The sequence below is a fragment of the Triticum aestivum genome, chromosome 5B (assembly GCF_018294505.1).
Source record: "Triticum aestivum cultivar Chinese Spring chromosome 5B, IWGSC CS RefSeq v2.1, whole genome shotgun sequence".
Taxonomy (NCBI): Eukaryota; Viridiplantae; Streptophyta; class Magnoliopsida; order Poales; family Poaceae; genus Triticum; species Triticum aestivum.
This window is the reverse complement of record NC_057807.1, coordinates 177032937-177041545: the sequence shown is the minus strand read 5'-3', so window position 1 is coordinate 177041545 and position 8609 is coordinate 177032937. Positions and strand designations below refer to the sequence as shown.

At 41.3% G+C, this 8609-nt stretch overlaps 1 long non-coding RNA gene across 11 annotated transcripts; it reads right to left on the bottom strand.

Moving 5' to 3' along the window:
- Positions 1–4593: 4593 nt before the first annotated feature.
- Positions 4594–7920, bottom strand: LOC123110953 (uncharacterized). 11 transcript variants are annotated; one of them, XR_006453886.1, is made up of 7 exons: positions 7755–7920; positions 6029–7661; positions 5841–5909; positions 5684–5761; positions 5519–5595; positions 5173–5229; positions 4594–4914 (listed from the first exon to the last, which is right to left on the bottom strand). It is a non-coding gene; the product is annotated as an uncharacterized lncRNA (long non-coding RNA). The 11 variants fall into 11 exon arrangements; XR_006453885.1 differs by having other exon boundaries at positions 5173–5595; positions 6029–6150; positions 6240–7661; XR_006453888.1 differs by having other exon boundaries at positions 5173–5595; positions 6029–6147; positions 6240–7661.
- Positions 7921–8609: the final 689 nt, after the last annotated feature.

Here is an 8609-nt window from a genome sequence, read left to right as displayed (position 1 = left end):
AAGGGGAGGGGCTCTGGGGAAGAATGTTGGGGTAAAGACGGGAAAACCATGGAGTTACCAAAGCAGCCCTTTTCCGTTCATGTGGCAGGGGTAAAACAGGAATATCGTAGGGCTAAACTTTCGGGCGCGTGATATTTCGATGTGAGCGGGAAGTTTGAAAGCTTTTGGCGCCTAAAATTATAAGTGTTCTGATCTTGTATGGCCGACTATGATATCATGGCCGACACTTTATTTGTTTTGCACGCAAAAAAAGTGCAAGTTTTGAAAATCAATGTCTCCAACTCGAAACTTAGATTGTCCATTCAATTCAAATATGGATCATTGAGCTACTACAAGCCAATACCATCATACGGTCCAATTCAAATGAAATTCCAAATGTGTTTATCCTAAATATGATGAAAAAAGCAAAAATGTGTATGTGTATGAATAAAGTGGATGATTATAAAGTTTGAACATGCTCATATGTGTATATCTCTAGGTTTGATATATGAATTTGAAATCAAAAAATCCCGGCTTAAAAAATGTACCTCCGTTTAAATTAATTACAAAAGCTAATGATGGAGTCGAATTCCAAAATTCCAATCTTAGGTTTGTAATTCTGGTACATCAAGGTATATCACGCATGTTCAAAAGTACCGTTATCTCATAGTCCAAACTGTGAAACAAATTGATCAACCATGAGTGCATAATATCTCAATTACGCTAAAGTCCCTCAAATATAGACACCTCACTCTTTATTTGAAGCCAACCCCCCCCCCTCATCCCCCCCACACACACATAGAGAAGTCGTTCTCTCCCCCAAACACCAACACACGAGCACATTAACACCCATCTCTCTTCTAAAGTTTGGACCCCAATATAGGTTTATATCACTTTGTCTCTCGGGCATGCACACATCTCTTCCCTCACTCTCTAGGTCTCCCGCTATCCCTCTTTCCCAAGCACGAGCACTATGTAGAGTGTATATTTCCCATACACACAAAACGTCGCCCCCAAACGTCTATCTCCCTAGTTATGTGGTTCTCGCGCACTCACCTCACACACCACCCCCACTGCAAACAAGCACACTTTGTCTCCTTGTGCACCACTCTCCTCTTTCTATCTCTCCCACATGCGGACCCGCCCTGGCTCCTTCCCTGTATACATATATATCGTGACTCTTTCCATAGCTCCCTAATGTATCATCATTGTCAATTTCGCACATTGTTCTCTACACCATCTATTCTAGATCTCTCATGAAGTCCCTATAACACACACGATGACTCGCTTCCCTTGCGTCTCCGTAATAGGCCAATTTCGAACAACATCAACATTGTCTCCCTATCTATACGCCATTTATGGACACAAACGACCCCTCTCGCCCCCTCTCTTCCTCTCTCGCTCTCTCTCCATCTCTAGCTCTCTCTCTCGCGCGCGCACGCTCTCACACCCCTCTCCCACACACACACTCGATGTCTCTTCCAAATAGTCTCCTCCCCCCGCCCGCACCCATGCTATCCCGCTACTACACATGTCACACCATTCCCCATTCCCTTATACTAGGTTTACATCATTAGTGGTCTCTCTACTCCACATACACACACTCCCTCTCAAACACAAACGCGTGCACAAACACACACAAACACGCACAAACACCCATTTATCTGGATCCTCGTCTCTCCCCATGTCCGCATGTGTATCTCACACACCTACTCTCTAATTATGTATATGTGTCTCCAGGTCAGACAACACAAAGCCCCATGTACATGTCTCTCTCTATCCTCCACACACATAGACACAAAGAATCTGTTATCATTGCCTCAGTCTCTAACATATCAAACATGCACACTGTCTCTCTCTCTTGCAAACACGCTCAACAAGGGTTTCCCCGTGAATAACTTATCGTCTATTCATCAACAGTCGTGGCAGTACGGTGAACACGAGACGTGAAAAAGAATAAATCTACACGTGCTTAGACCACCTAGTATGACTACTAGGACTAGAGCAAGCCAAAAATCGTGCCGCCATCACCCCCTCCTTATCGACGACGGGAAAATCTTTGTTTTACACAGTCGAGAAGTCATTGTGCTAAGGCCCCACATGTAGAGGTGTTGAATAGAATGTAGATGCTAGTTTACGGAAGCAAGTATCGATAATACGTTTGTATCTCCATACTTATATTTCTTCTCTTATAAAAAACCGAGTTGGTGATGATGGTACGTGTGCCATCTTGCAATATAGACCGTCCGATCTATATCTAACGGATGGAAATTAAACTAAAAGATACCTGCACCCCTCTCCACATTTCCAGACAAGGCCATCCCTCGTTCATCCTTATCTCCAACAAACCTCATTGTTGAGCAATTAAGAAAGGAAGCCTCTGGAACAAACTAGCTTGGTGGCCGCTGCCGGCGTCATCAATCCCCATGCCTCCGCTCAGTCCGACCACCAATCACCACCACACCCCACTCCTCTTCACCTTATCTCATATTTCTCGAGATATCATTAGTTTTTACACATGGGATAACTCCCGCAAGGGTCAATCACAACAAGTGTTTTATAAATAAATGCATCTTGATGTTCCGTGCAATGCACGGATCTTGCTAGTACTCCTACAGAAGACTAAGTTGGTGATGATGGTGTGTCTGCCATCCGTCGTTTCTGACCATTAGATCTACATCTAACGACTGTGAGGTAAGTTTGTTGCCTTTTCTCACCAACATCCCACTTGTCTACCAATTTGTAGAAAAACCCATAATTAGTATCTTAAAACCAACCACATCCCTCCCTGACCTCACCAAAACAGCCCAAGGAATATATTCTAATTGAAACATAATATATCTCTAGTGACATATGTATACCAAAATTAGAGTGTTTTGTATCAAGTTTGTGAATAAGTATTATTCTAATTATGATTCGTTGCAACGCACATGAACATTGCTAGTATTTCCAGCCTTGCATTTATTTTCCTAGTATTTCATAGTTTCGAGTTTTCTATCAAGATATTAGTCACTCAAGGTTGATATTTAGTTTCAATCATGTACACATATGCACTATGTAACTAGCCTTGCTTATTGGCTTCCAAAGCTTAACTTCCACTCCTACTTACAATATGTAGAGTATTCAACAAAAAACTACCACCTTCAACCAGCCCTAGGAAGAATCTATTCTGCAAAAAATAGCAAAAACATACCCAAAATTTCTTAATCTACGCCAAAAACTACTACCTAGTACTCCTACCGATTAGGTTCGTTTAAACCCATTTATGACAGGGTTGGCCCACACGTCCGTGTTGACGAGGCAGCTTAAACCAACACATTATGTTTGATCTTTGACACGAGGGACCCACATCTGACCTTCTATCTTGTTATTCCCCCTCAAATCATTATTCTTCCTGAACATTACTTCAAACAGTACTGATGCATGTTCGTCGGTGGCGTCGGTGATGAGCGAGTTGGTCACCGCTCTGCCGGACGGGCCGAACGCCGCGCTGGCCTCCGCACGGGTTGGCAGCCTGGCCCGAGCGTGACTCACGAGCGAGCAAGCCGCCGCGCTGGCCTTCGCTCGAGCCAGATGGCTGGCCTTAGCGCGGCGCGTGCGAGGAAGCCGCCGCGCTGCCGTGCCAATCTAGCTAGCAAACCTTGCAGAGAAGCAGCTGGACGGAGCTGGCATCCAGGCTGCCACAACATGGGCTCCGCACCGCCGGCGGTTTTGACCTCGCCTTCTGCCGGCGGCGGTAGCTGCGTCCCATGGCCGAGGATGACTAGGTGGACGGGCCGGAGGTAGGAGGTCACTCGGGGATTTTTGTGCAGACTGACATGTAGGTCCCACAAGTCATAACGCCCGGTCGAATAGAAGGTGTTGACTTAATGGGCGACAAGGGCCCTGTCAGAGGTTAGAGTTAGATTCTAATCCTGAACTTACTCTAACCAAAGTGGTGTTTGGATGGCAGGGTTAGATTGACAACAAATGTATCCAAACAGGGCCATGGGTTGAAACGTGCCTATAACGGCACTTTGTAGAGTAGTCGTTTCTTGGTAGGGCTGGTTGGTAAGAGCATGTACAATGGTTGATAAGGTAGTCTTATCTTAAGTCTGCCACGTATGCAAGTGGTAGTAGTTTCTTGGCATTTTAGTGGTTTCTTGCATTATTAGGGTTTCTTGTAAGGAACAATGTACGTACTACTGGCGACAAAAGGTGATTCTAGGTTGCGTTGTACTCCAGCGAGTACTACTAGTGGTCGTGGGAGTGTATACCTCGTTTTGTGGGTTCGATCCCGGCCGAACGCACGGCCACTACAACAGGAACCCCCATATAGCAACGCATTTTTCCGTATCTAAATGTCCATATATGCGTTGCCAGTGTCTTTACCAACGGTTTTGGATGTGTAGCCTTATCCAGTGTTGCTAGCGCACAATGCAACGCTTATACCGCCGTTGGTAAAACAGACTGTTGCAAGACTACAACAAATAAAACAAACTTCTACAACACTTCTATATGTTGGTGCTTAATGTATAGGAATCGAAATCCCATATATATTTCTAGCAATTAAATTAAATGCTCCACGTAAAGATGATAATTATGTTTTTCAAGTGAACGAAAAACAAGAGAATATACTCACAAGAGTAAGAAATCATATATTAGATAAAATTGTTGGATTACAATAGTGGATATTACAAGAGGAACATCATCCAAATGTGATGCATAATCTATCTATTTTCTTGACAGCAAAACTTAAACTGATAGCATCCATCAACATCCCGAAAACTTAACTAAAATTTAACCGAGGAAAAACATCCAGCAGGACTGCCATTCCTACAACATAAACGAAACTCAAAGCATCCATCATCATCATCAACATGACCCGAAACATTGACATCACCATTGCAGTATACTTGCCACGCACCCATATACTCGTCCATTTATCTCTTGAATCTACAAACAATAAAACAAAATGAACTGTTAACACAATGCATTGACATGATGCAAGTAGTAATAGAGGCAAGATATTAGTCACGTACAAAGGTTGAATGCCATGCAAGCTTTGTTTTTTTTTCTACATTAGCAAGAGTATGGCAGTTTTTGCATCTCCATACCAAATTCAGTTTTCACAAGTGCCACATCAATATGCACAGCAGAAAATTCTTTTATAATTTCAGCACCATCATGTTTGAATTTAGGATCATAACTTACAGTTGTAGAAAGAGCTACATCCTTTTTCAGGCTCTTCAACAATACTTTAGTTCATACCTGTTAGAGAAAATCAAAGTTACCATTGGAAGAATCATCCTCATCACCCATGAAAAAACAAAAACAAAACAAGGGAACATATGAAATGAATTTGAGCACTCTTACAAATAGTTCACAACACCCAACCAACTCAGCAATCCACTTTGTGCAGTCTTACTGCATACATTAGCACGTTTTGTTCTTTTTTTGCTCCGGACAATAGTATGATGGCAAAGAAGAAGTAATAAACAAATAAACAAGCTAATACTATAGTTTGCACACAAATTTGTATGTGATTATGAAAAGATACCTGCTTGTTTGCAGTATAAGTTTTCCCTGGCGTGTGCTGACATTCTCAAGCAAAGTTTCTTTGTTCTCAACATCAGTCTGATAGCAAGACGACCAGTAGATACATAATAACCATCGAAGCAATATATATTGAAAATACTGTGTGTATATGGTAATGCAAATATACCTTATGTGCAACGGAATTTATTTCCCCTTGCCGTGCACTAAAATTCTAATCAAAAGTTTCTTTGTTCTGGATAACATTCTGATAGCAACAAGTAAACACATAAACATGGGAGCACTATAGTGTGATCATAATTTTGTATATGAGACTATGAAGATACCTTGTGTGCAGCAGAACATTTTTCTAGTGGTCGTGCACTGCCACCATTATGAACCATATTTTCTTTGTTCTAGGATACAATGATACACATCAAGTTATGGGTATTGTATATGTAAATTCAAAAGGTGCAAGCGTAACAAATTAATCCTCAACAATAACAGGTTCCAAAGAGTACTCAAGTAGACAAACCTTATCTAGAACAGAATGGTTGTTTGATGCTTGCAAATCTGCACCATTTAAACCACTTGGCTTGTTCTGTAGTCATTTTTAACAAGTCGGGGTCCATCAACAGAAGGAGCAAGCACACTCTACTGATAGCATAACACAAATATTAGTTGAGACCATAATTTTTGGAGGGAAATTTGATGAATTTTATTGTGTACTGTGTCACGATACAAACTTTTCTGTTTGAATTATGTCCATGACCGAAGGTTCAAGCCAACTTGTAGGCTTGTAGCCATTGGATCTGAAATTTCCTATGATAGAAATACAGAAAGGTTATCCCACAAAATAAATGAAGGTTACAGTTGATAGAAATTTACCTTATTTGGTTGTCTTTCCATGCTTCTCATCTTCTCTTCTAGTTGCATGATTTTAGCATCTTGAATTTTCTTTTCTAGACGTATTTTTTCCATTTCAACTCAAAAAGCTAGCATACCTTCATTTGGTATATCCTCCACCGAAGTTAAATGTGTATTCTAGAATAGACATGAAGTAGAAACATCAAATGACTGGATAACACTGGTAAGATGGGAAATCGGATATGCATTTTTTTACTATAAACTGAACTCTCCTAAATATTAGTTTTGGAAGAACTTTTTTGTATGAATACTCTTGATGTATGACCTTATATTTGGATAAATAGCATATAGCTTGGGGTGGAGGAACCTGGACCCTGTAACACTTGGCTCTCGACTAGGGTTAGAATCTTCTGAAATGTTGATATTGTGCTTCCTTGTAAGGTTGTAACCATCTATCTCCACTTGTTATGGTCAATGATGTGTGATGGGTTTTACTTTCTACTGTCTTCTTTAGCGATCATTCAATTCATATCAAAGTCCAGAGCACATCTTCTCTTTTCCCTTACTAAGCAAATCTTTATGTTTATAATATGTAGGTGAAGCCTGAAGTTATCATATGGACACCTCAAATAATTGTTTCCACAACTTGAGATTTCTACTGTAGTTGATGTTGCAACAGGAAAAGTATGTGGTTTGGCTCTGAAGTTATAATACATTATGAGTCTTCCCCCAGTGAGTACTTTTTTCCATTTGATCAGCAGATCAGCAAGGTTTCTGTTCTTTTAACCGGTGTCCAGTTTATACACTTCACCCTTCAAACTGAGAGGACAATAGGAATTTGGCGGAGCATAACAATGTCATGTTTCAGACCATCATTAACCCAATTTATTATGTTTATTTTCATTATGTGTTACTCCCTCCGTTCCAAAATAGATGACTCAACTTTGCACTAACTTTAGCACAAAGTTGGGTCATCTATTTTGGAACGGAGGGAGTACGTTACAACTCATTGTACGTCATTCTTTTTTACTACTCTTTCTTACCAAGAAAGATCTAGTATTCTGAACATCTGTTTTTGGCATGCACTTCTGAACGTATGAATCAATTTCAGATTAAACTAGAATCGTGATCTCTCTGTATATTGACTGGTGGGTGAAAAAACAGCTTAGAACCAATACGTAGGGCATGAATTGCAGCGATGGGATGGGATATATAAGGAGCAGAACACTGACTAGATGAACTCGTAGGATTCTTGCCACCATGAACCAGCCGGATTTGGAGAATCTACCAGCCGGATTTGCCTGGGAAGAGATATGTGAACTGATTTAGAGCACAGATCTGTAGAGTAGGGACCAACAGAGGATGAATTGTGGGAGAATAGATCGGCAACTAACCTTGCTCAGGTCGTCATGATGCCTCCGCCACCGGCCGCCGGGCATGCGATGAATCCAGAGACGGGGAAGGGAACCGTGCTGATATTGGGGGGAGGTTTCCGATTTTATTTGCGCAGTTACCTCATCACGATCTGTTTGACCGATGTTAGTCTCCGTGCTTGGATTCCTATGACAGGTGGGGGGCATGGTCATGAAGCGCGTACTTATTTTTATTTTTTTTGCCAGATTAATCACTATTGGCGGGAGCGAACGGAGGGAAAGGGAAAATTGGAGCGAAACCAAAAAAGAAATACGAGGGAGTCTAACAATTTGGAGAGAAATAAATTATAAATTTTGTTATTATCATCTAGACCGTGACAGGCAGTTGTGCATATATTTGTGCTAAATAGAACGTGCTTCTTCTATGTTTGTACAAATTCATCGCTTCTATGTTTGTACGAATTCAGTGCAATATGGTTGAAGTGAAAATAAATTCTATTGCTCAAACAATAGAACAAAGTTAATCCAATACACAACAAATTTCTTAGCTTCCATTTTCTGACCTACATGTATAATTTTCACAAGATCACTAGTTGTCCTCCATCATATTCAATATCACCAGCTGTCATCCAAAATCACTAGTTTTCATGGAGATAGTATTAATTCAGTGTTTCATGACATGAAGTCAAAAGCAAAAATTTCTAAAGTTTGTGCACGCACACATATGAGGTCTAAGCGCATCTTCAACCAGACCTCTGAACCGCCCGCATCCGTCCACATCTAGCTTTCCGAGCACATTTTACCATCCAACGCGGTACTGGTCCGTGGAGCCGATGTCCCCTCCCTCCCCCTCCCCCCATGCAACCGCGTCGTCCA